This window comes from Carcharodon carcharias, chromosome 21 (genome assembly GCF_017639515.1).
Source record: "Carcharodon carcharias isolate sCarCar2 chromosome 21, sCarCar2.pri, whole genome shotgun sequence".
NCBI classification, from domain to species: domain Eukaryota; kingdom Metazoa; phylum Chordata; class Chondrichthyes; order Lamniformes; family Lamnidae; genus Carcharodon; species Carcharodon carcharias.
Window position 1 is genome coordinate 36,815,967 of NC_054487.1, and position 23,549 is coordinate 36,839,515.

Consider the following 23,549-nt stretch of genomic DNA (forward strand, 5'->3'; position numbering starts at 1 on the left):
AGTTGAAATAATAAAAAACACTTGCATTTATACAGTATTTTTCATGGCCATGTAACACCACAAAGTGCTTACAGCCAATTAAGTATTTTTGAAGTTGGTCATTGTTATAATGTAGGAAACACAAACAACATGCCCAGCATCGAGGCACCAATCGCTCAAAACCAGCTGGACAGGACATGTCATTCGTATGCCTAATAACAGACTCCTGAAGCAACTGCACTTCTCAAATCTCAGTTGCAGGAGACTCCCAGGAGGACAGCACACTTTAGGGATGTTCTCAAAGCATCCTTGAAAAGGTCAAATATCCCCACCAGGAGTCCCTGGCTTGTGACTGACCAAAGTAGAGAAGGTTCATCTGGGAAGGCATCGAACGCTTCAAGAGACTTGGTCGGGAATGTGCAGAGGTGAAATCGAGGCGTTGGAGGGAGCAGAGAAACCTCCAAACAACCTATCCACCCAACTCTTCAAACACCACCTGCCCCACATGTGGCAGAGTCTGCAGGTTGCACATTGGACCTATGAGCTATCTCAGAAGACATTGAACTAAAGTGGAAAGAAGTCATCCTCGATCCTGAGGGACTGCCTAAGAAGAGAAATAGGAAACATAACAGCCAATTAGCAAACAAAAAACTCCCACACACAGCAATATGGTAATGAGCAGATAATCTGTTTGTGTAGTGTGGATTGAGGGATAAATATTAGCCAGGACACCAGGGAGAACTCCCCTACTCTTCTTCGAAATAGTGCCATGGGATCTTTTACATCTGCTTGAGCAGGCAGGGCTTTGGAATTTCCTACATTACAACAGTGACCACACATCATAAAGCTCTTCATTGGCTGTAGAGTGCTTTGAGAGGTCCAGTTTTATGAAAAGCAGGTCTTTTTTTTTAAAAAGTGAACAAAGAAAATGGAAAAGATGTTTGTCATGCCCCTATGATTTTTTTTTCTCTCACTTGGTTGCCCTCCAGCAGTGTCCTATAGAGATTCGTGTATGTGGGATAGCTGGGAGAGAAACTCCAGCGGGGTCAGTCTTGGAGGGTTGGTAACCCCGGCCGTGGGGGGGAGGTGGGGGGGTGGGGGGGTGGTGGAGAGAGAAAGAGAAGGTCGAGCGCGCGCGCCAAGCTCCCGCAGCTGTTGCCATGATGGGGGAATTGTGACGTCACAATGGCCGGGCGTTCCCGCGGCGGGCGCGCAGGCGCACGGGCGGGCGGCTGCAGTGTTACTTTGTGTTGAGGGAGTCGTGGAGTTCCAGCTCCTCAGGGATCCCGCTGCCTTTCTGCTCCGCTCTGCAGCGTTTTAACGTGAGTACTTTTTTGTTGTTGTTGCGCGCTCTCAAATTCCCTGCTTTGTTTTGGTCGAGAGCCGCTGAATTTTGCAGTCCTTGCACCTTTTTTTTTAAGTGACTCCCCCACACCGCCCTCCTCCCCCTCCTGCCGGTTTTATTCGCTCTTTTTCGGTGAGATTTTCAACAATTGGTAAACAACACAGGAGGACGGAATTTGTCCAGTTGCTGTCCACAATTGGCTTTTTGCTTCCTTTAAACTCTTAAAGCGTTTTAGCGGTATTTTCTTTAACATCGGCACAATGCCCATATTGTTATTTTTAATGTTTCGTTTAAAAATATATGAAAAGAGGAGAAATCCAGGTACAGTAGGAAGTACAATCGTCAGTCAGATAAGTGTAATACTTGGTGAAAGTACTCAAATACATAAAGTAACAATGCTGGTGTACGAAAATGTGTGAAAGATCAAAATTCAAATTAATTAAAGCAATCAGGCACAAGCTTTATTTAATTCTTCAATAGCCTCATAGTAACGGCGGGAGATAAGGAGGGAGAGAGAGAGCCTGAAAGAGAACAGTGCCTGATTTATCTATTTTTAAGAAACAATTCCTACAAATCAGCCTCTAAATTTGTGATGGAAAAATCTTAGATTTACGGGACAGAAACGTTCGTAATGTTCAGGGTTACCATTCAAAAATATGAAATGAATTGAACTTTAATCAAATACCATTGAAATCATCTGAATGGAAGTGTTATCAAAGCAGATGACCAGACACTGCTACGAAAGGGAAATACAGAGGGACGGTTGGGAATTCACTTTTACTGCTCGCCCATCCTAGGACACCAGCTGCAACAGCCGTTACCATGGTTTTGCTAGTCTTATATCTCACCAGCCCTTTCTAACACATCCATTTTTTTCAGGATTTTGGCTGCATTCTGATCGCGTTATTTTCTTATCAGTTTGTTGGTTTCAACTGCTTTCTAATGAATTATCTTAATTGTATTGAAGTTCATTTTAAGTGTCACATATTGGTGCCCATCTTTCGAAACTAGAATGTAATTGTGCCTATTGAAGCAATATTCTCTTTATAATTCAATTGTTTGTTGTATCTATCTTTTTTTTCTATCAAGTGATAAAGTAATTCTAATGCCCATCCATATTGGGTCAATTTTAAACTTCAAACCTCTCCAGTATTGAAAAAAATACTTATTTAAAGACCTGCTTGTTTGCATCATGCCAATGTGTCATGACTCACTAGGGATTATGCACTGTACCATCAAGCCCCACTGTTCCCCAAGTCGTGATAAATGTGAAAAGTTGGATTAAACTATCAGATTGCCCCAATTCTACCTAACTGTTTAATTTAGGTTAATAGAATACAAGCACCAGGTTTTTAAACTTAATAGTAAATAACTGTTTATTGAACAAATTGTCATTAACCAGTGGCAAAAGAGAGAAATACGAACTGCTAAGTTCTAACACTATAACTTAAACTCTGCCTCGTTCTTAAATCCCTATACACACACATACAAGACACATAAGGCACACAAACATGGATTTTAGGGGTGGGATAAAACAGTTCAATATCACCTATTCCTGAGTACAGGATTTGATGGGTTGATTTTGATCGATGTCTTCTAAATTCATTTCAGTTCTCTTTGATGGCACAAGATGGTCTTCTAGCACTTTCAATATTAAGTTCATTGGTTGAGCACTTCTCTTTCAATGTCTCTTAAATGTTTTTCCCCTTTGCCTCTTTACAGAGGATTTCAGAGAGCAAATTATAGAAATGAGAAGAAAAAGCTAGCTAATAGTGTGGAATTAATGGAATCTTCCACACACAGGAGAGAGAGAGGTTTTAAGCCTTGTTCCTTTCAGGCTAGGAGCTATTCAGCTGCATCGCGCTCACAAAACCTGCTTACCTTGTCAGGAGCCAATTAAAATGTTGCCTTGGTGCAGGACTCCTTTGTGGCACCATCCTGTCTTTCATGACACACTCTGTTCCAGGACTGCAACATTGTATATATCTTTCATCCTGTTCCAGTGGATATGTCTTTCAACCTGCAGCCATTGTAATTTTAATCCACAATCCAACGGAAAATAAAAAGTTATATGTTCTTTACAACAGCCCAACAGAAATAAAAAAGATATGTTCCTTACAAATGTTTAACCAAACCAGTATGCAAATTTTAAAAAAAAGTGTCTGACAGTGGGAGTTTGTTGGCTGGAATTATGATTGAGGAGTGAGTATCCCAAGTGTACATATTTTCAATGGGAGATGATGGGTATGGGCGACTGCAAATGATGGTAATCCAAAATAGAACAGAAAATGCACAAATAGCACTGGCCGGTAAATATCTCGCTTGTGAAAGCTTTCTTAAAACAAATTGCACTTGTTGGGTGTACATTACAGTATTTTGTTTCAACCATCTATAACTTGTTTGAGATCAGTTTTTTCCACAAAACTTGTGGTTAGTTTGGAACATCAATGGATTTACAACTACAGGAGAACAGCACCATTTAACAGTGTATTTGCTCTTTTAAAGTAGAACTATTTAATGTAGAACAAAAACAGAATTACCTGGAAAAACTCAGCAGGTCTGGCAGCATCGGCGGAGAAGAAAAGAGTTGACGTTTCGAGTCCTCATGACCCTTCGACAGAACTTTTGTTTTTATCACTATTTAATGTAGCCTGCCTCTTTTTAAAACAAAAACCTCATTGCTGTGAAATAGGTAGACAGTGAGATTAGTGTGAGAGCTAATTGCTGTAAATTGACATTCCTGAAATAGTTACTGTGGCAATTAGCATGACAAATTAAGCAATTTTAACTGTGTCCTGTTGGTAATTCCTTTTCTCTCCATACCAAGACTGAGAAAATAATGAGGCTTGTTTGGTACACAATGTTTGGTACACAATAGATCCAGGACAACCAAATGTATGCAAAAGGTATGGGCAGTTACAATCTGGTTAGGGACTGTTAAAATTTTTTAAAAAATCTGAATATCTCGTTTTAACAAATAAGAGGTACGCAATTATGATTTCACTATTTTATACTTATTGTGGCCCATAAGTATGCAACAATCCTCTGGAGAATTTTCCTTAGCTCCAGCTATTCTCAGACTCTCTTGATTGTGGAGGCCTCAATCCCTTGTTCTGATTATTTCTCCAATACCTTACAAGCTAATTTGATTTTTTTTTTGCAGTAAGACACTGAGGCCCACTGTAGATTCTCCCACTAACTTCAAACTAGGCAATCTTGCAGTTTTTGTTCACTCTCAAAGTTCAAACTTGAGATTAAGCCTCACCTGAATTCCATGTGGTTGGTCAATGACGAGGGTTAGAGTTTTACTTTCCTTCTGGTGCAGGCCTATCTAAGTGTCATGAAGCTATTAAAGTATATAACGTTATTGGAATTTTTTTTAAAAAGTAGTGATTTAGTCTGTGGGCGTGTCTTAATTGGATTAAAGCCAGTTAGTCTGGGTGCTTTGATGTATACTAGTTTTGAGATATGAGAGAGGTAGAGTGCTTTTGCATTTTGTTGAATAGAGCATTCAAGAAAGGGAGTAAATTCTGTCACTTAGCTAGCAGAGACCAAGCAATATGTTTATATTACTTATAAAATTGGTACTATGAAAGGGGGTTTTGTTGTTAGAAGAGGTGGAGTTCAAAGGGGCTGTTGATACATTGAAATTTACATTCAACGAGCTGTGTTGGGTATAACAGACAGCAATTTTGTGTGTGCCTCTGCTCTGCAATGTAAGATCAAAGCAGCTGTAAGCCTACAACTCTCCACAGGAACCAAAGTGGACGAATCACAGAATCTCACAGTGCAGAAGGGGCCCTTCAACCCATCGAGTCTGCACCAACACGTGAGAAACAACTGACCTACCTACCTAATCCCATTTACCAGCACTTGGCCCATAGCCTCAAATGTTATGGCATGCCAAGTGCTCATCCAGGACCTTTTTAAAGAATGTGAGGCAACCCGCCTCCACCACCCTCCCAGGCATTGCATTCCAGACCGTCACCACCTCTGGGTAAAAAGATTTTTCCTCACATCCCCCTTAAACCTCCTGCCCCTCACCTTGAGTTTATGTCCCCTTGTGACTGACCCTTCAACTAAGGGGAAACAGCTGCTTCCTAGCCACCTTGTCCATGCCCCTAATAATCCCTCAATCAGGTCACCCCTCAGTCTTCTCTGCTCCAACGAAAATGACCCAAGTCTATCCAACCTCTCTTCATAATTTAAATGTTTCATCCCAGGCAACATCCTGGTGAATCTCCACTGCACCCCCTCCAATGCAATCACATCCTTCCTATAATGTGGTGACCAGAACTGCACACAGTACTCCAGCTGTGGCATCACCATATACAACTCCAACATGACCTCCCTACTTTTGTAACCTATGCCTCGATTGATAAAGGCGTGTCCCATATGCTTTTTTCACCACCCCACTAACATGCCCCTCCGCCTTCAGAGATCTATGGATTTACACAAGCCAAGGTCCCTTTGTTCCTCAGAAGTTCCTAGTGTCATGTCATTCATTGAATACTTCCTTGTCAAATTACTCCTTCCAAAGTGTATCACCTCTCACTTTTCAGTGGTAAATTCCATCTGCCTCTTATTTGCCCATTTGACCATCCAGTCTATATCTTCCTGTAGTCCAAGACACTCAACCTCACTGTTAAGCACCCGGCCAATCTTTGTGTCATCCTCAATTTGAATTTTTAAGGTGAAAATGCTTTGCCTGGTGTCTGGTTAAGTCTATGGGTTGCTGTTGCCTTAATGGAGATTAGTTTGGGAATTTGTTAAAAGTTATGATAGTAGTAATTTGTAGCCATGTGTATGTATTTAACTTGTGTTACTTAGTAAATTGTTTCATTTAGATTAATATAAAACCTCTCATGAACTGGTGGCCTGATTCCTGAATTTAGAGCTGCAACTCAAAACGTACCACTTAAATTATAGGTTATGACAGTTTCAAGTTTCCCTCTGGGATTTTTAAGTAACTCAGCTTTACCAACTTCTAGGTCATAATAAATGGGGGGCTCTAGTGGGATAAAAATATTTCGAAATCCTTGATTGGTTTGGAATTGGTGAATCTTAAGGTTACGAGTATGAGAAGCACTTTGAATTTAGGAGTCGGTGAGGTATTTTAGTGGCGACACTGCAAGATGGCTTTGGTAATTGCTAAGACTTGACTGGCAGTAGAAGATATAACTCTGATTGGTTTGGAGAAAATAACCAAAGGTAAGTTAACAGAGTCGGCAGATAAGTTAAAATTGGGGTTATCTGAGGGTGCTAGGAAAGCAGATATAATTCAACTCATAGCACAGTATCTACAGTTGGAAGTAAAACCTGACTCTAGTGAATAACAGCTAGAGGTAGTGAGACTTCAGTTGCAAATGAAGATGCTTGAATTTGAAGGAAAGGACGAGAAATGGCTTTAACAGGGAATTAGAAATTGTGGAGATGGAGGAGGAAAGAAAAAGAGAGAACTCCAACTGAAAATGCTGACAGTTATAAAGAGATGCCAGTAGGTGAGGAAGGACTTATCTCCAGAGTAGAATCCAATGAAGGGATGTTTAAATTTGTACAAACTCTCCCAGAGTTTGAGGAAAAAGATTTTGAAGCATTCTTTATTTCATTTGAGAAGCTAGCTAAACAGGTGAAATAGCCACAGGAAACCTAGATGTTATTACCGTCTAAGTTGCGAGGTAGGGCGCATGAGGTATATGCCTGGCTATCAGAAGAAATGTCGGTGAATTATGATGTGGTGAAAAAGGCTATTTTGAGTGCATATGTATTGGTTCCTGAAGCATACAGGCAGAAATTTAGAAATATGAGAAAACAGCCTGGGCAAACTTTTTATATTGAGTTTGAAAGAGTAAAACAAAGTAATTTTGACTGGTGAATACGGGTGTTAAAAATAGAAATGCCTATGTAGCTCTCAGGGAAGTCATTCTTTTGGAAGAATTTAAAGATTCAATCCCTTTGGTAGTGAGAACTCATGTGGAGGAACAGAAGCTTGATTCTGTAAGACGAGCAGCAGAGATAGCTGATGACTGAGTTAGTTTATAGAGTAAAACCTTTTTTCTATCAGCTTTTCAAATTGCAAAAGGATAAAAACTGGGAAGGTGAAAGGAAGGTAGGTAGTCAGGGAAGAGAAGTAGCTGGAAGTTTCCAGGAAATTTTTACTTAGAATAAAAAAGGTACTGAAGGTAGAAGTGATGTTTGAAAATTGAGGTGTTTCCATTGTAATAAAGTGGGGCATATGAAGTGAGGGTGCTGGAGATTGCAGGAAAAATCTGTTGGATTTGTTGGGGTACAGAAAATCTCGAAGTAAAAATAATGTGGGTTCTGAGGTTCAGGCACAGGAGAAACCAGTGGTTTGTGTACAGGTGAGACAGGGATAATCAATGATAGGTGAAGAAGTGGGAATGTGTTCAGTTTACTCAGAATTCTGAGGATCAACTTGCAGAGATGTTTAAAGACTTTGTGTGTGAAGGGGAAGTCCTTCCATCTGTACAGCGTGGAGTAGGTAAAGATCTTAAAATTTTAAGAGACACAGGGACTTGTCAATCCTTAATATTGTTGGATAGTGATATTTATTGTTCAAAGGGTGTATTGCAGGAGCAGGTAATAATAAGTGAGGTTCATGGAGATAATAAATCATCTTCCTCAACGGAATAAACGTTAAAGAGCAAATGGAAGACAGGTGAGGTTATAGTTGGAGTGGCGGAAAAATTGCCCATTTCAGGGGTTCAATTTATTCTGGGTAATGATATAGCTGGATCGCAAATTTGGGTGATGCCTATGGTAGTTCAGCAGCCCATAGAAGTGTTTTCGACAGAGGTGTTACAGAAGGGACATTCTCAATTGTTTCCTGATTGTGTTGTAACAAGATCAAAGGCTCAGGGAACAAGACAAATGAGATAAGCAAGCAGTTCAAAGGCAAGAAGGTGTCGAAATCCAACTAGCTAGTGCTGAATTTGATAACATTGTTCAAGAAGAAGGAATACAGAAAACTTCAGCTGAAATGTTTAACTCAAAGGTTAGTGGAGTTGCAGAAAAATGATTTGGAATTAAAACAGTTATATCAGAAAGCTTATTCAGAAACAGAAGCAAAATGTGTTCCAGTATGTTGTTATCTTCGAGGAGGTATTTTAATGAGTAAGTGGCAGTAGGGTCATGTCTCAGCAAATGAAAGCTGAAGGGAAGTGCATCAGATTGTTATCCCATTAGGGTATAGAAATGAGATTTTGAGGATTGCTCATGAAATTCCAATGGGGGGACATTTAGGAATTAGGAAAACACAGGAAAAGATGGGTTTTTTTGTTTTGGCCAGGATTGCATAGGGATGTAGTCAAATTCTGTAAAACCTGTCATGCATGTCAAATAACAGGAAAATCACAAGCAGTGATTAAGTCGGCGCCTTTAATTGCAATAATTGAAGAACCCTTTACCAGGGTCATGATTGATTGTGTAGGGCCCCTCCCTGAGACTAAAAATGGAAATCAATATTCACTGACACTAATGGATGTGTCTACTAGGTTTCATGAAGCGATACGTTTAAGAAATATTGCACTAAGAGGATTATGGAGGAGTTGATTACATTTTGTATAAGATATGGTTTACCTAAGGAAATACAATCAGATCAGGGGTCAAATTTCATGTTGCAGCTGTTTAAGGAAGTAATGAACAGTTTGGGGATAAAACAGTTTAAGTCAACAGCCTATAATCCGGAATCACAAGGAAAGTGGCATCAAACTTTAAAAACTATGATAAGAGCATACTGTCAGGATTTTGCACAGGAGTGGGATACAGGAATCCCATTTTTGTTGTTTGCTATTGGAGATGCTCCAAATGCCTTGACTGGTTTAACCCTTTTGAACTAGTTTATGATCGTGAGGTAAGGGGACCACTGAAATTGATTCATGAGAAATTTGTGGGTCAAAATTCAAAATCTATTCTCTTGGATTATCAAATTCAGGGGAAGATTGAACAGAGCATGAGAGCTAGGGACCATTTAAAGCTACCACAGCAAGTGATGAAAGTGAAAGCAGATAAGAAAGCTGAAACCTGCAGTTTTACTTCTGGAGAGAAAGTACTAGTTTTGTTATCAGTGCCACATGATTGATTAAATGCAAGATTTAATGGGCCTTACAGGATTGAAAATAAATTGGGTGAAATAAATTATTTAATAAATACTCCAGATGGAAAAAAGGAGAGTGTGTGTCAAGTAAGTATACTTAAAAAGTACTTTGACAAGGGAGAGAAACAAAGAGGTATTAGTGATAGTGGATGATAAGAGGTAGAAGTGCAGGACTCTGAAATTGATTTTCCTCTAATCAAATTGGATAATGAGGGGGTATTTGAAAATTTAAATAAAATATTGAGTTACCTTCCAAGCAAATGTCAAGGTAATTTGGAAAAGCTATTACAATCACACAAACCCGTTTGTGGAAATAAGTTGGGAAAGACACATTTAGCTATAAGTAATGTATGAGTAGAAATATCATCTTTAATAAGGCAACATCCTTATAGAATAAATCCAGCAAAGTTTAAAAAGTACAAAAGGAAATTGATTTCATGCTTCAAAATGATGTAATTGAGTCTAGTTGCAGTAATTGGAGTTTGCCTATTGTACTAGTACCAAAACTGGATGGAACACAGACTGTGTGTGGACTATCAAAAAGTGAATGCGGTGACAAAAGTGGATTCATATCCCATACCATGGTTGGAAGATTGCATTGAGAAAATGGGACAATTGAAATTTATCACAGATTGACTTGCTGAAAGGATTTTGGCAGGTACCATTGTCGGAGAGAGCAAAGGAGATATCGGTTTTTGTAACGCCAAGTGGACTATTATCAGTTTAAAGCCATACCATTTGGTATGAAGGACCTGCGACATACCAAAGACTGACAAAGCAATTGCAGGTCTAAGCAGTTGTGCTGTTTATATTGATGATCTAATTGTTTTTAGGCTTGGGAGGAGAATTTACAGCATCCGGAGAATTACTTACTCGAGTACAAGAAGCTAATTTGGTGATGAACTTGGCTAAAAGTGAATTTGCAAAAGCGCAAGTTACGTATCTAGGCCATACAATTGGACATGGTAGTTGGCTCCAAGACATGCGCAAGTCAAGTCTATTGTGGATTTCATAGTGCCAACAACAGAGAGAAGTTTTGAGATTTCTGGGCATGAATGGGTTTTACCAGAAATTTGTACCAAATTTAGCCAAGTGGTTGCTCCACTGATTGAACTATTTAAAAAAAAACACGAAGTTTCAATGGACACTGGAGTGTCAGAAGTCATTTGACAGTTTGAAAACTGAATTAACTATGACACCAGTTGTTATTATACCAAGCAATTCAAATTGACCGTTGATGCAAGCGATATAGGCATTGGGGCTGTTGCAAGAAGATGACATTGGAATTGAAAAACCGATAGGGTATTTTTCACGGAAACTGTTTGACAGAGGTATTCAACAATCGAAAAAGAGACTTTGGGTTTAGGGTTAGCATTGCAACATTTTGAAATTTGTTGCAAACAATTCATAAACAATTGTTTATACATACCATAATCCTTTGAAGCTTTTGGACAAATTTTGAGATAAAAGTACAAGGCTTTTAGGATGGAGCCTATTATTACAACTGTTTAATCTACGGATTATACATAGTGCTGGAAGAGAAAATCTGTTTGTAGATGCATTATCAAGAGTTTGAAGCTTAAAGGAAAATTGGACATTTTAAAAACCTAGACACTGAGCTGGAGAGATTTCTGTTGATACCAAGGACATGTGCGTGTGTGTGTATTATGTTAATGCATGCATCTGGTAATGTACATAGTGTGAGATGGGTTTTTAAATGAAGCTATCTTTTAGAATTATGAAGGTTCATTTTGTGATAAGGAGGGGTATGTCATAAAGCTATTAATGTATATAACGTTGTTGGAATTTTTTTTAAAGAGGTTAAGTCTGTGGGTGTGTCTTAATTGGATTAAAGCCAGCTAGTCTGGGTGCTTTGATGTACACTAGTTTTGAGATATGAGAGGTAGAGTGCATTTGCATTTTGTTGAATAGAGGATTCAAGAAGGGGAGTGAATTCTGGCACCTAGCTAGCAGAGACCAAGAAATGTTTATATTACTAATAAAATTTGTACCGTAAAAGGGGCTTTTATTGTTAGAAGAGGTGGAGTTCAAAGGAGCTGATGATAATGAGAATTTACATTCAGTGAGCTGTGTTGGGTATAACAGCAATTTTGTGTGTGCAGGGCAATGTAAGATCAAAGTAGCTGTAAGCCTACAACTGTCTCCACAGGAACTAAAGTGAAAGAAACCTCATTTTGAATCCATAAGGTGAAAATGCTTTGCCTGGTGTCTGCTTAAGTCTATGGGTTGCTGTTGCCTTAATGGAAATTAGTTTGGGAATTTGTTAAGTTATGATAGTAGTAATTTGTCTCCATGTGTATGTATTTAATTTGTGTAACTTAATAAATTGTTTCATTTAGTTTAGTATAAAGCCTCTCAAGAACTGGTGGCCAGATTCCTGAATTTAGAGCTACATCTCAAGCATACCACTTAAAACAATTGTCATAACTTAAATTTTAAGTTTCCCTCTGGGATTTTTAAATAACTCAGCTTTACCAACTGCTGGGTCATGATACTAAGTGTCATTTACATTGACTTTCTTCTCTGTGAGCTGCAAACCACATGAGGTCCAACCGAAAAGCGCTCTCTGCAAACACCCAGAGTGTCTTCCTAAGATCCACCCATCCCCATGATGATTTAACCTGCTTTGGACTATTATCAAACAGATCTTTTAAGTTAATTATCCCTCATTTACAATTTCCTCTTTGATGTGATGAAGTGAATGGGTTTCACAGCCTTTCAGGGTCTACCACCCAAAACAAAAACATCTCTCTGAGCTGCCATTGTTCTTGCAAGCATAGCAGATGCCTCCAACTCTTCAGCTAAGTAAGCCCACATGTGGTTTTATAGCTCTAGCTTTTCTATTCTGTTCTTATTAAACAAACATGGGTCATCTTTTGAACTGCAGTTTCCTTGTGTTCCAATAATATCTGAAGCCCAGCATGTTGATTGTTCTGTTAATCTAGTTCTGTCGAAGGGTCATGAGGACTCGAAACGTCAACTCTTCTCTTCTCCGCCAATGCTGCCAGACCTGCTGAGTTTTTCCAGGTAATTCTGTTTTTGTTTTTGATGTTAATTGCCTTACCTTTCTAGTTGTTAAGCTCTTCAAGGCACCAGGGCCTCAGCCTTTAAGTGTTATAGACCTCAAGTTTGGGTTAATTGCATTTATCCCATTTTCTACAGTTAACCTTAATATCTTTTAAGAATTATTCTAAAACTACAAGATTTATTCTAAAACACATGAGCCACGAACTGCGAATTCACAACAGGGTCAAGTCATTTATTTTCAATATAAACGTCCTGTGGGTTTTGTTTGAAAATCTGTTTGGTTGGCAGCTCAATTTGAGCGTGAGATGCACATTTACGTTTCTGTTGTCCTTGCTGAGTTGTCTAGAGTATATTTCAGCCTGACTTGTCCTAATTCAGTTGTTCCTCCAAAACCATGAGAGAGGCTTGTGCAAAATGGCCAGCAAACTGCCAGATAATGTTAATGTTGAACGATCTTGTGCCAGGTCTGCTTTGCATTAATGTGTAGCATGTTGCTTTGTCTTCCAAAGTGATGTTACCGTCAGGAGAGGGAGGCAAAACTGAACTCCTTTATTTTTCTTGCTGCCCATCTGTAAGCAGAAATGTTTTAATATGGTTTGTGGCATATTTCCCCAAACCCCTTCTTTGTGAAGTCAATTTTAAAGTGACTCACAGCAAACTCTTTTTAGGGTTAAATCAGAGGTATTGTTTACTTATACATTCAAACCTGGGAGGATGGCCCTTGCAACTACATACATACACAAGTAAATGAGGAAACAGGAAAGGAAAGAGTTTTTCGAATAGCAATAACTTAATATCCAGGCCTTTGATTTTTTTGAATTCACGTGAATCTGAGTCCATGAGGGTTCCTTCACAATGGGGTTAAAGTTCAGGCAGGTTCAGTTAGCTGAAGGCAGGAGTTTCAGAATTCCTTTGATGATGCAGCAGGATGAGGTTGGTATACAGAGACTTCGGCTCTATGGCCGTAGGCAGGAATCTTACAGAGAGCCAGTCTTTGAGGAGGTTAGACTTGAGTTGGGTGCAGGAGATGGGTTCGGCATGGTTGAGGGCCCTGTCAACCACCGTGGGTAGGAAACCTCAGTTAAGGAAGAAGGAAGTCATGTCAGAAGCACTGTTTTGGAAAGTGGCATCAATTGGAACAGATGTGATAGAGGTGAAGGAACTGAGAGAATGGGATGGAATCTTTACAGGAAAGCAGGGTGTGAGGAGCTGTAGTCAAGGTAGCTGTGGGAGTCTGAGGGCTTTTAATGAATATTGGTGGACAGTTTATCACCAGAAATTAAAATAGGGAGGTCAAGGAAGGGAAATGTTGGAGATGGACCATGTTTAAATGATGGAGGGGTGGAAATTGGAAGCAAAATTGATCAATTTTTCCAGGTCCAGACAAGAGCATGAAGCAGCACCGAAAGTCACCGATGCACTGAAAGAAGAGTTGTGGGAGGGGGCCTGAGTAGGGCTGGAAACGATGAACACACCACCCTGCTCTCATACCCCCACATGTCTGTCCTTGGCCTGCTGCAATATTCCAGTGAAGCTCAACACAAACTGGAAGAACAGCACCTCATCTTCTGACTAGGAACTTTACAGCCTTCCGGACTAACATTGAGTTCAATAACTTAAGACCATGAACTCTCTCCTCCATCCCCACCCCTTTTTGACCCCCTTTTTTTCCTATATTCATTTTCATTTTAAAATGATTTATTTTCCCCCCACTTATTTTCATTATTATTTAAATTTATTTCTATTTTTATTCATTATTTTATCCCCAGCTTTTAGCCTTTTCAATCTTTTTTCCCACCACTGTCCCCTCCCCCACCCCATCCCTACTAGGGCCATCTGTCACTTTCCAGAATGCTTACCCTGGTCCAGTCATTATCACATTCTGCTTTCCACTCTTAATGTCACCATTAGCACCTCCTTTAGCCAGTGCCACCACTATTAACCACCCTTTGACCTTTTGTTTATGACATCTTTCACAATCTCTCCTTTGCCTCCACTTATCACTGGCCTTTTATCCAGCTTCACCTTCCCCCCCTCCCCCAAACAGTATATATTTCATCACATTTCTACTTTCCTTTAGCTCTGAAGGAAAGTCATATGGACTTGAAACGTTAACTCTGTCTTTCTCTCCACAGATGCTGTCAAACCTGCTGAGTTTTTTCAGCATTTTTTGTTTCTGTCACAGAGCAGATGCTTCAGGTGTCTGGTGCCAGATGTATGAGTGACATGTCTTGTCCAATTTTGAGTGATTTGTGCTTTGAAGCTGAGCAAGTTGGCTTGGGAGAGGATGCTGCTGTTGGCCTGTCTTTCTTGTCATAAATTTGGAGGATCTTGCAAACGCACTGCTGGTGGTACATCTCTGGTGTAGATAGAATTTGAAGTAGAAAAATATTAAATAATGGATGGCCCTTTAAGTTCTTTGGAGATGAGATGTCCAGTTATTTTTATTATGGGTTTAAATTATTCATGTGGGCCCCAGATCAAAAAGGGTTGAAAGCAATGGGTAAGAAGGGAAGATCTTAAATTATCCATAATACTTCTAAGGTCAAAGGGCAAGTTTAGGAATTGGAGTTAAGTCATTGAAACCTCTATTTGGGACATTCCAGATGTGGCATGTTGCCAGAGGGATAGTTTGCAGTGAAGTAGTTTTATTTTGTGTTTACCTGTGTTTTCTCGCAGAAATGGCTATTTGGCTTGAGAGCAGCTTTGAAACAGGTTATTTACATTTGGACCTGGAACAGCTCGTAAACGGGCAGAGAGAGAAAGCTGCTGGGAGCTGTAGACCATTAAGCAAGAAGGCAATGAAGTCCATGCTTGAGCTGAGCTGTCCCCAATGCTGAGGTGTTTAAATAAAATTTGGAAGGTTGACTAGCTAGAACTAGTGGATGACCCCAACAAATCTCATATCTCAGAGAATAGCAGGAACGTTGTAGAGAATCAAACTGAATTCCCGAGAGCTGCGGCACGCCTTGGTTTAGCCCCAGAAGTGAAGGAACCCTTACATCCCAGAAACTACAGGGGAACTGTTGGATAGAAATAGCGGTAGTACAGGGGTGACCTGTTGACATCTTCAGGCTTAAAGAATATTGGTTCATGAAATAGTGTAAGTTAGTAATGCTTTGTTTGATTCTTGTACATTGAAAGTTTCTGTTTAAAATTTGAAACCTTAATTTGGAGTTTGATTTTCTTTTTAAAAGTTACTGGTATCCCTCAAGATCATTCATTCTATTTCCAAAGCCCTTATGGTCATAATCATGACTCTGTACATGGTATAGCCAACTTATTGCGATACAGGTGATGTCTATTTGACTCCTGGGCTCTCAAATTGCCTTTATATTGGACTGAATGGGATTTGGCTTGTTGATGTTGAACCCAAGAAAATATCTGAATTAAAACCTCAAAACAAGTTTACATCCTAATACCTAGAAAGTGTAATTGCTGTAGATTCTTGCCGATCAAAGGAATTGAATAAACAAATTAAAAAGTATGGATGTATCCCCTCTGTTACCATGACTGCCGACTTCTATCTCCGTAACTTGGGCCTTCTCAATCCCTTCCTCAGCTTGTATTTTTCTGAAATTCACATCTCTGCATTTGTCTCCTAGACTTCTCTTCTAATGCTCTTTTGGCTGGTCTTTCACCTTGCTCCATCTGTAAACGAGAGCTCATGCAAAGCTCTGTCTGTTTTTTAACTTTCACTAAGCTCCATTCACCCATCACCCTTGTGCTTGCTCACCTACATTAGCTCTTGCGTGTGGTAATGTCTTTTTTAAAAAAAATGCATGCTTGTTCTCAAGTCTTTCCATGGCCTTGTCCCTCCATTTCCCTTGAACCACAATAATCTTGCCATCTCCTTGCTTAAGAAAGCTCATCTTTTTGACCAAGTTTGTAGTTAATCCTTATACCTCCTCGATTCTGTCTGTTTTTGCTTGACTGCGTTTCTCAATAAATGCTGGCCTAGCCAATTGATCCTGTTGATGAATTTTAAAAATAAAACTCCTCAAGCCCTACAACCCTGAGATCTATGTTGTTCTAAGCCTGCCCTCTGTACATTCCTGATTTCCATTGCCGCACCATTGGTGGCTGTGCCTTCAGTATCTACCCCGCAACCTCGGGAATTTCTTCCCTAAATCCCTCTACCCCTCTCTAAGATTCACCTTAAAACCTACCTGTTTCCAATCCCAATATCTCACGTGGCTCAGTATTGAGTTTTCTTTTGAAAGTGCCTCTGTGATGGTCTTCAGATGTATTATTATCATGAAGGTGCTTTGTAAATGCAAGGGGTGTTTCAGATGTAATGGAACCCCATTTAATGAAGAAGATGCACTGAAAATGAACATTTCAAGATTCCATTGCATCTGTGTGAAAGAGGGTCAAAGAAGTAGACGTCATTATTTGAAATCTAAATTTTCCAACATCTACACCCACCCTGGCTAAATTGTTCAATTTCAGTTTAACTCACTGGTGTGCTGCATTTTCTGAGAAAATGGACAATTGGGACTGGAAGAGGGTCCTGTGAACACTGGAGCAGATTCAGAGATTAAAAATTGGTCATGGGAACTGGGGGTATTGTGGATGAAGGTCATCAGGTTTGGGTGCATTAAGAGATTTATTCGTAGAGATCGCGAGGGAGTTCAGCAATTTGTAAGTGATGTTGGAACTTCGGGACTCCAGTTGGATCAGTAAGTTTAGGAGCATTGCCGTGCCAGTGTGTCAGTATTAGGAAGGGACTTCAACTGTCCAGGCCCTGTGTTCTAGAATTCTCCCATTAAAGCTTTCATCTCCTCCCCCTCATAAAACTCACCTATTTGACCAAACTCATTAATCGTTCCACCTCTTTGGTTTTGCATCCATTTTTGTTTGATTACACAAATATGAAGTGCCGTGGGAAGTTCTTCAACTTTAAAGGTGCTAGATAAATGCAGGTTGTTTTAGTAGTCTTTGTGAAGGATGGGGGCTAGAAAATGGGATCTGAACTGCTCTTGCTCCCATTCAAACTAAATTGCACTACTTCCCAACCTGTTGTTTCCCTCACCTGTGGTAAATGACCCATGCCAGCCCAGTTGACACTCTTTATTGGTTTGTCCCTACAACCACACCACCCCCCTCCACTTCTCTTCCCCTGCCCCCCCCACCCCCCACACACACACACACACACACACACACACACACACACACACACACACACACACACACACACACCTTAAACCAGCTTATATTTCACCCCTTCCTTGCATTCACCTAGTTCTGTTGAAGGGTCATGAGGACTCGAAACGTCAAATCTTTTCTTCTCCGCCGATGCTGCCAGACCTGCTGAGTTTTTCCAGGTAATTCTGTTTTTGTTTTGGATTTCCAGCATCCGCAGTTTTTTTTGTTTTTAACTCTTTATTGGTTACCCTGTTGTCAGCTGGCTTCTCCCTTAAACAACATAGTGCATTACAAGCAAATTTGCTGACTTGTGCAGCATTCTAGAACTATGTTTCTATAAACAGATTATCTGAGTGCTCAGAAATAACGTGAGTAGTTTCCCAGTTTAAAAAATTAAACAGTCTTGGTCCTTAACAGAAACTGAGTTCTCACTATTTTGATTGAGAAAAGAAGGTACATTCTGAATTCAATTTCTTTGGTTTTCCTATGATCTATAATAGTGATTACATTTCAAAAGTACTTCATTGGTGGTGAAATGTGCTTTCATCCATCCTTGGCCTAAGGAAGCGCAGCTGTTAGATAGGCAGTTCTTAATTAGAATTTTTTTACCTATTATTAATGCTTGTAAAGAAGCTCTGGAAATTTAATCTCCAGCTGCCTTTTGGATAAAGCAAAATAAAAATGATCATAGAGTGAGGAGGTACACCTTTTTTTTTAAAGTCAAACTTAGAAATGCTGAGAAATTCAGATGTTTATTAAACCTTTCCAGCTGTTCCAGCAGAAAAGTATCCAGCTGAAGCCCAACATGAGAGACCCTGAAGACTTGAAGTGTAAACTTTAATAAAGTCATTAAAAGCACAGCTAATTCAATGGGTAAATCTCATCATGCTATGGCAGTTTTATATACGATGTTATGCTGTTGTTTATGCTTTATTCTGGACATAGGAATTTCATTTATTTGCTATTTTGTGAAAATGTTTAATTTGATTCATATGTTTTAGGAATAAAACTTATAGATTGGGGATTAAAATATTAAATGTAAGATATATTGGAGGGGGGGGAAGAAAACCTGAGTTTGAGAGGTTGGTAAACACACCCCTAAGATAATGCTCGTTCAAAGGATGTTCCATAATGTGCTTGCAATGTCAGAATTGGAAGGGTGAGAGCCATAAAATGGCAACTGGATTTGTCTGTCTGGGGAACTGAGGATAAGTTTGGTAAGATTGCAGTGGGCCCCATTGGAGGCATTAGTTATCTATGTAATTTCCAGATCAAGGAAAGTTTAGCAGCAAGTAAACAAAGGGAAGGTCTTAAATCCACATCTTTTCAGATCAAAGGTCAAGTTTGGAAATTGAAGTTATTTAGTTGAAACCTCTTTCTGGAACACCTTGCTGTGGGGCTAGATTTCAAGGAGGCTTTGTTTTGGATCTATCTGTTTTCTCACAGACACAGGCAGAGAGAGCAAAAGCTGCTACCAGTCAGTGCTGGGAAACAGCTCGTACCAGAAGCAAAGGGCTATCAAATGATTTTGGAATTATTGACAAGAAAGCAGTGAAGAGTAGACTTGAGCTGTCAACATGCGTGAGGTGCTTAAGAGAATTGGAGGGTTGCCTGGCTAAATGCTTGTATAAGGACTGCAAGGAATCAATCTCATTTATGAGGTTAGCAGGAACACAGGAGAATTATAGTGAATTCCTAATAGCTGTGACACATCTTGGTTTGGTCTCAGGAGAAGTGAAAGAACCTTCAAAGCTCTGGAAAGAGTAGGGGAATTTTGGGTGGAATTAAAAACAGAACTGGATGTGACCTGTTTAAGATTTTAATTTTTAATTTTTAAAGAATAAGGATTTATGAAATAGTGTTAAATTAGTTGTATGTCCTTTGTTTAATCCTTGTGCAGTAAAAGATTTTGTTTAAAATGTTTTCACTTTTAAGAAGAAATTCAAACTCCCAGTTATTAACTGAAAGAATTCAGCCATAAGGTTTCATGTTTTAAACAAAAAAACTTTTACTGCACAAGAACTTTTTTAAAAGCTAGTACAGCTAACTTAAAATTTCAGAAACGCTTATTGCTTAATCTCTCCAATCTCCCAATGGGCCAATCCCCAACCTACTGTTATTTTCATCCAAGAGTTCCTGTACTTATCAGGATTTTGAGGTTTCCTTCAATACTGGGACCAAATTGATGTGTGCCACAGCTCTTCATTCCTTCCCACTCAAGAAAGGAGGGAGACGGAAAGGAAACTATAGGCAAGTTAGCCTATTGTCTGCTAGCTTAATAGGGGCCATAAAAGCAGCATGGGAGTGAGTGAAAAAACAAAAACAGAATTACCTGGAAAAACTCAGCAGGTCTGGCAGCATCGGCGGAGAAGAAAAGAGTTGACGTTTCGAGTCCTCATGACCCTTCTGAGGACTCGAAACGTCAACTCTTTTCTTCTCCGCCGATGCTGCCAGACCTGCTGAGTTTTTCCAGGTAATTCTGTTTTTGTTTTGGATTTCCAGCATCCGCAGTTTTTTTGTTTTTATATATGGGAGTGAGTGAGTTTGGGGCTGTTATAGCCTGCATTCAGAAACAAAAATCACAGAAGTAGTAAGGTGATTGGCTGGTATTGCTGCTTTGGGACTGAGTCTAAACAACTGACAGGTTAAAAACAAAAAAAAATTACACTTAAGTAACCCATGAGTAGCTATTCTCCTTATATGAGTAGATGTGAATCTTTTCTTTCATTTTTAAGTAAGGTTTATTACTACTACAAGTAAGGTGCATTAAGTTGGATTTATCAGTATTCATAAGGTTTAATAGTATTGGTAAGGTTTATTAGCAGTAGCAAGGTTACCTAATAAAGAAAGGGCAGGGCTGTTCCAATCTCTAGAATGCACATCCTGGGAACTCCAAGATGCTGCCTGGAACTTGAGCAATAGCTGGTGCTACTTTGGTGCATCTTGAGGTTGAGCGTGTCAGTAATTTCCCACTTCCTTCCACCCTCCTTCCTTGAACAGTGTTACATTTGCAATATCCCAAACTGTTGAGACCTTTCTTGAACTTCAGGAATTTCGGATGATTACAGCCAATTCACCCACTATCTCCGCAGCCACTTCTTTTGAGACCCCAGGATGCAGGTCATCGAGTTCAGAGGACTGGTCAGCTTTAAGTCCCATTAGTATTCCCAGTACTTTTTCTCTGATAGTGATTGTTTTAACTTCCTCCCTTTTGATTTTCAGCTATTTTTGGGATGCTTTTTGTGTTTCCTGCTGTGAAGACAGTTACAAAAAACTTGTACAAGGCCTCTGCCCTTTCCTCATTTTCCATTGTTAATTCACCCTCTAAGGGACCAATGCTCACTTTAGCTACTCTTCTTTTTTTATATACTTGCAGAAGCTTTTACTGACTTTTTATGTTCCTTGCTACTTTTCTCTCATATTCCAATTTCTCCCTCTTTATTCTTTTAATCATACTTTGCTTTGTGGGTGGCATGTTTATAGATGTGGTCACCCTGCAGCTTAAGAGTATGCAGGGAGTGGGTGACCACTAGGCATTCAAAAAGGAACAGCCAGGTAGTGCATCCCACTGTCCAACCAGTATTCAGAATGCTAATGTGAGTGGTGGCTCATCTGGGGAGTGTAGGCAGAGCCATGTCCATGCCACCACGGGTGGCTTGGTTATACAGGAGGGTACAAGGAAGACTGGAAGAGCTATACTGATAAGTGATTTGATAGGGGAATAGTCAGATATTTCTGCGATGAATCCAAGATGGTATGTTGCCTCTCTGGTGCCATGTCACTGAATGGCTGCTAATAGAGCTGGCTCAAAAAAGGGCAGGACAATATGTTAATGTTCCTGGATTCAGGGTATTTGGTAAAGGAAGAAAAGAAGGTGGGTGGCAGTATTGGTTAGGGAGAGAATTGCTATGCTGGAGAAAGAGGATGTCCCAGAGGACCCAATGACATATCTAATTGACTAGAGCTAAGAAAGAAAAGGTATAATTACATTGCTTGATGTGGGCTATAGGCCACTAACTTTCTTTATGTATTCATTCATGGGATGTGGACGTCACTGGCTCATCCAGCATTTATTACCCATCCTCAATTGCCCTTGTTCAGAGGGCATTTAAGAGTCAACCGCATTGCTGTGGGTCTGGACTCACATGTAGGCCAGACCAGGTAAGAATGGTAAATTTCCTTCCCTATATAAAAACAAAAAAACTGCGGATGCTGGAAATCCAAAACAAAAACAGAATTACCTGGAAAAACTCAGCAGGTCTGGCAGCATCGGCGGAGAAGAAAAGAGTTGACGTTTCGAGTCCTCATGACCCTTCGACAGAACTTGAGTTCGAGTCCAAGCAAGTCCTTGGACTCGAACTCAAGTTCTGTCAAAGGGTCATGAGGACTCGAAACGTCAACTCTTTTCTTCTCCGCCGATGCTGCCAGACCTGCTGAAATTTCCTTCCCTAATGGTCATTAGTGATCCAGATAGGTTTTTTATGACAATTGGCAATGGTCTCAGTCACCATTAGACTTTCAATTCCAGATTTTTTTGTTGGATTCAAATTCCACCATCTGCCATGGTCTCCAGAGCATTACACCTGGGTTCTGGATGACCAGTCTAGTGACAAAACAAAAACAGAATTACCTGGAAAAACTCAGCAGGTCTGGCACCATCGGCGGAGAAGAAAAGAGTTGACGTTTCGAGTCCTCATGACCCTTCGACAGAACTAGGTGAATCCCAGGAAGGGGTGAAATATAAGCTGGTTTATGGTGGTGGTGGCGGCGGTGGGAGAAGTTGGGGGGTTGCTGTTGTAGGGACAAGCAAGCAGTGATAGAAGCAGATCATCAAAAGATGTCACAGACAACAGAACAAAAGAACACGTAGGTGTCGAAGTTGGTGATATTATCTAAACGAATGTGCTAATTAAGAATGGATGGTAGGGCACTCAAGGTATAGCTCTAGTGGGGGTGAGGGGAGCATAAAAGATTTAAAAATATTTAAAAATAATGGAAATAGGTGGGAAAAAGAAAAATCTAAATAATTTACTGGAAAAAAACAAAAGGAAGGGGGAAGAAACAGAAAGGGAGTGGGGATGGAGGAGGGAGTCAAGACCTACCTAAAGTTGTTAAATTCAATATTCAGTCCGGAAGGCTGTAAAGTGCCTAGTCGGAAAATGAGGTGTTGTTCCTCCAGTTTGCGTTGGGCTTCACTGGAACAATGCAGCAAGCCAAGGACAGACATATGGGCAAGGGAGCAGGGTGGAGTGTTGAAATGGCAAGCGACAGGGAGGTTTGGGTCATTCTTGCGGACAGACAGCAGGTGTTCTGCAAAGCGGTCGCCCAGTTTACGTTTGGTCTCTCCAATGTAGAGGAGACCGCATTGGGAGCAACGAATGCAGTAGACTAAGTTGGGGGAAATGCAAGTGAAATGTTGCTTCACTTGAAAGGAGTGTTTGGGCCCTTGGACGGTGAGGAGAGAGGAAATGAAGGGGCAGGTGTTACATCTTTTGCGTGGGCATGGGTTGGTGCCATAGGTGGGGGTTGGGGAGTAGCGGGTGATGGAGGAGTGGACCAGGGTGTCCCGGAGGGAACGATCCCTACGGAATGCCGACAGTGGGGTGAAGGGATGACGTGTTTGGTAGTGGCATCATGCTGGAGTTGGCTGAAATGACGGAGGATGATCCTTTGAATATGGAGGCTGGTGGGGTGATAAGTGAGGACAAGGGGGACCCTATCATGTTTCTGGGAGGGAGGAGAAGGCGTGAGGGCGGATGCGCGGGAGATGGGCCGGACACGGTTGAGGGCCCTGTCAAAGTCTGTGGGTGGAAAATCTCGGTTAAGAAAGAAGGAGGACATGTCAGAGGAACTGTTTTTGAAAGTAGCATCATTGGAACAGATGCGACGGAGGCGAAGGAGCTGAGAGAATGG

At 40.3% G+C, this 23,549-nt stretch overlaps 1 protein-coding gene across 2 annotated transcripts in view; it reads left to right on the forward strand.

The window, feature by feature from the left end:
- The first annotated feature begins 1,235 nt into the window (after positions 1–1,235).
- The window catches only part of LOC121293302, a 97,986-nt gene continuing 75,672 nt past the window's right edge, over positions 1,236–23,549 (forward strand). For both annotated transcript variants that reach the window (XR_005946483.1, XR_005946484.1), the window contains exon 1: positions 1,236–1,301. The gene's annotated coding sequence lies outside the window, so the exon portion shown is untranslated. The remainder of the gene's footprint in view (positions 1,302–23,549) is intronic.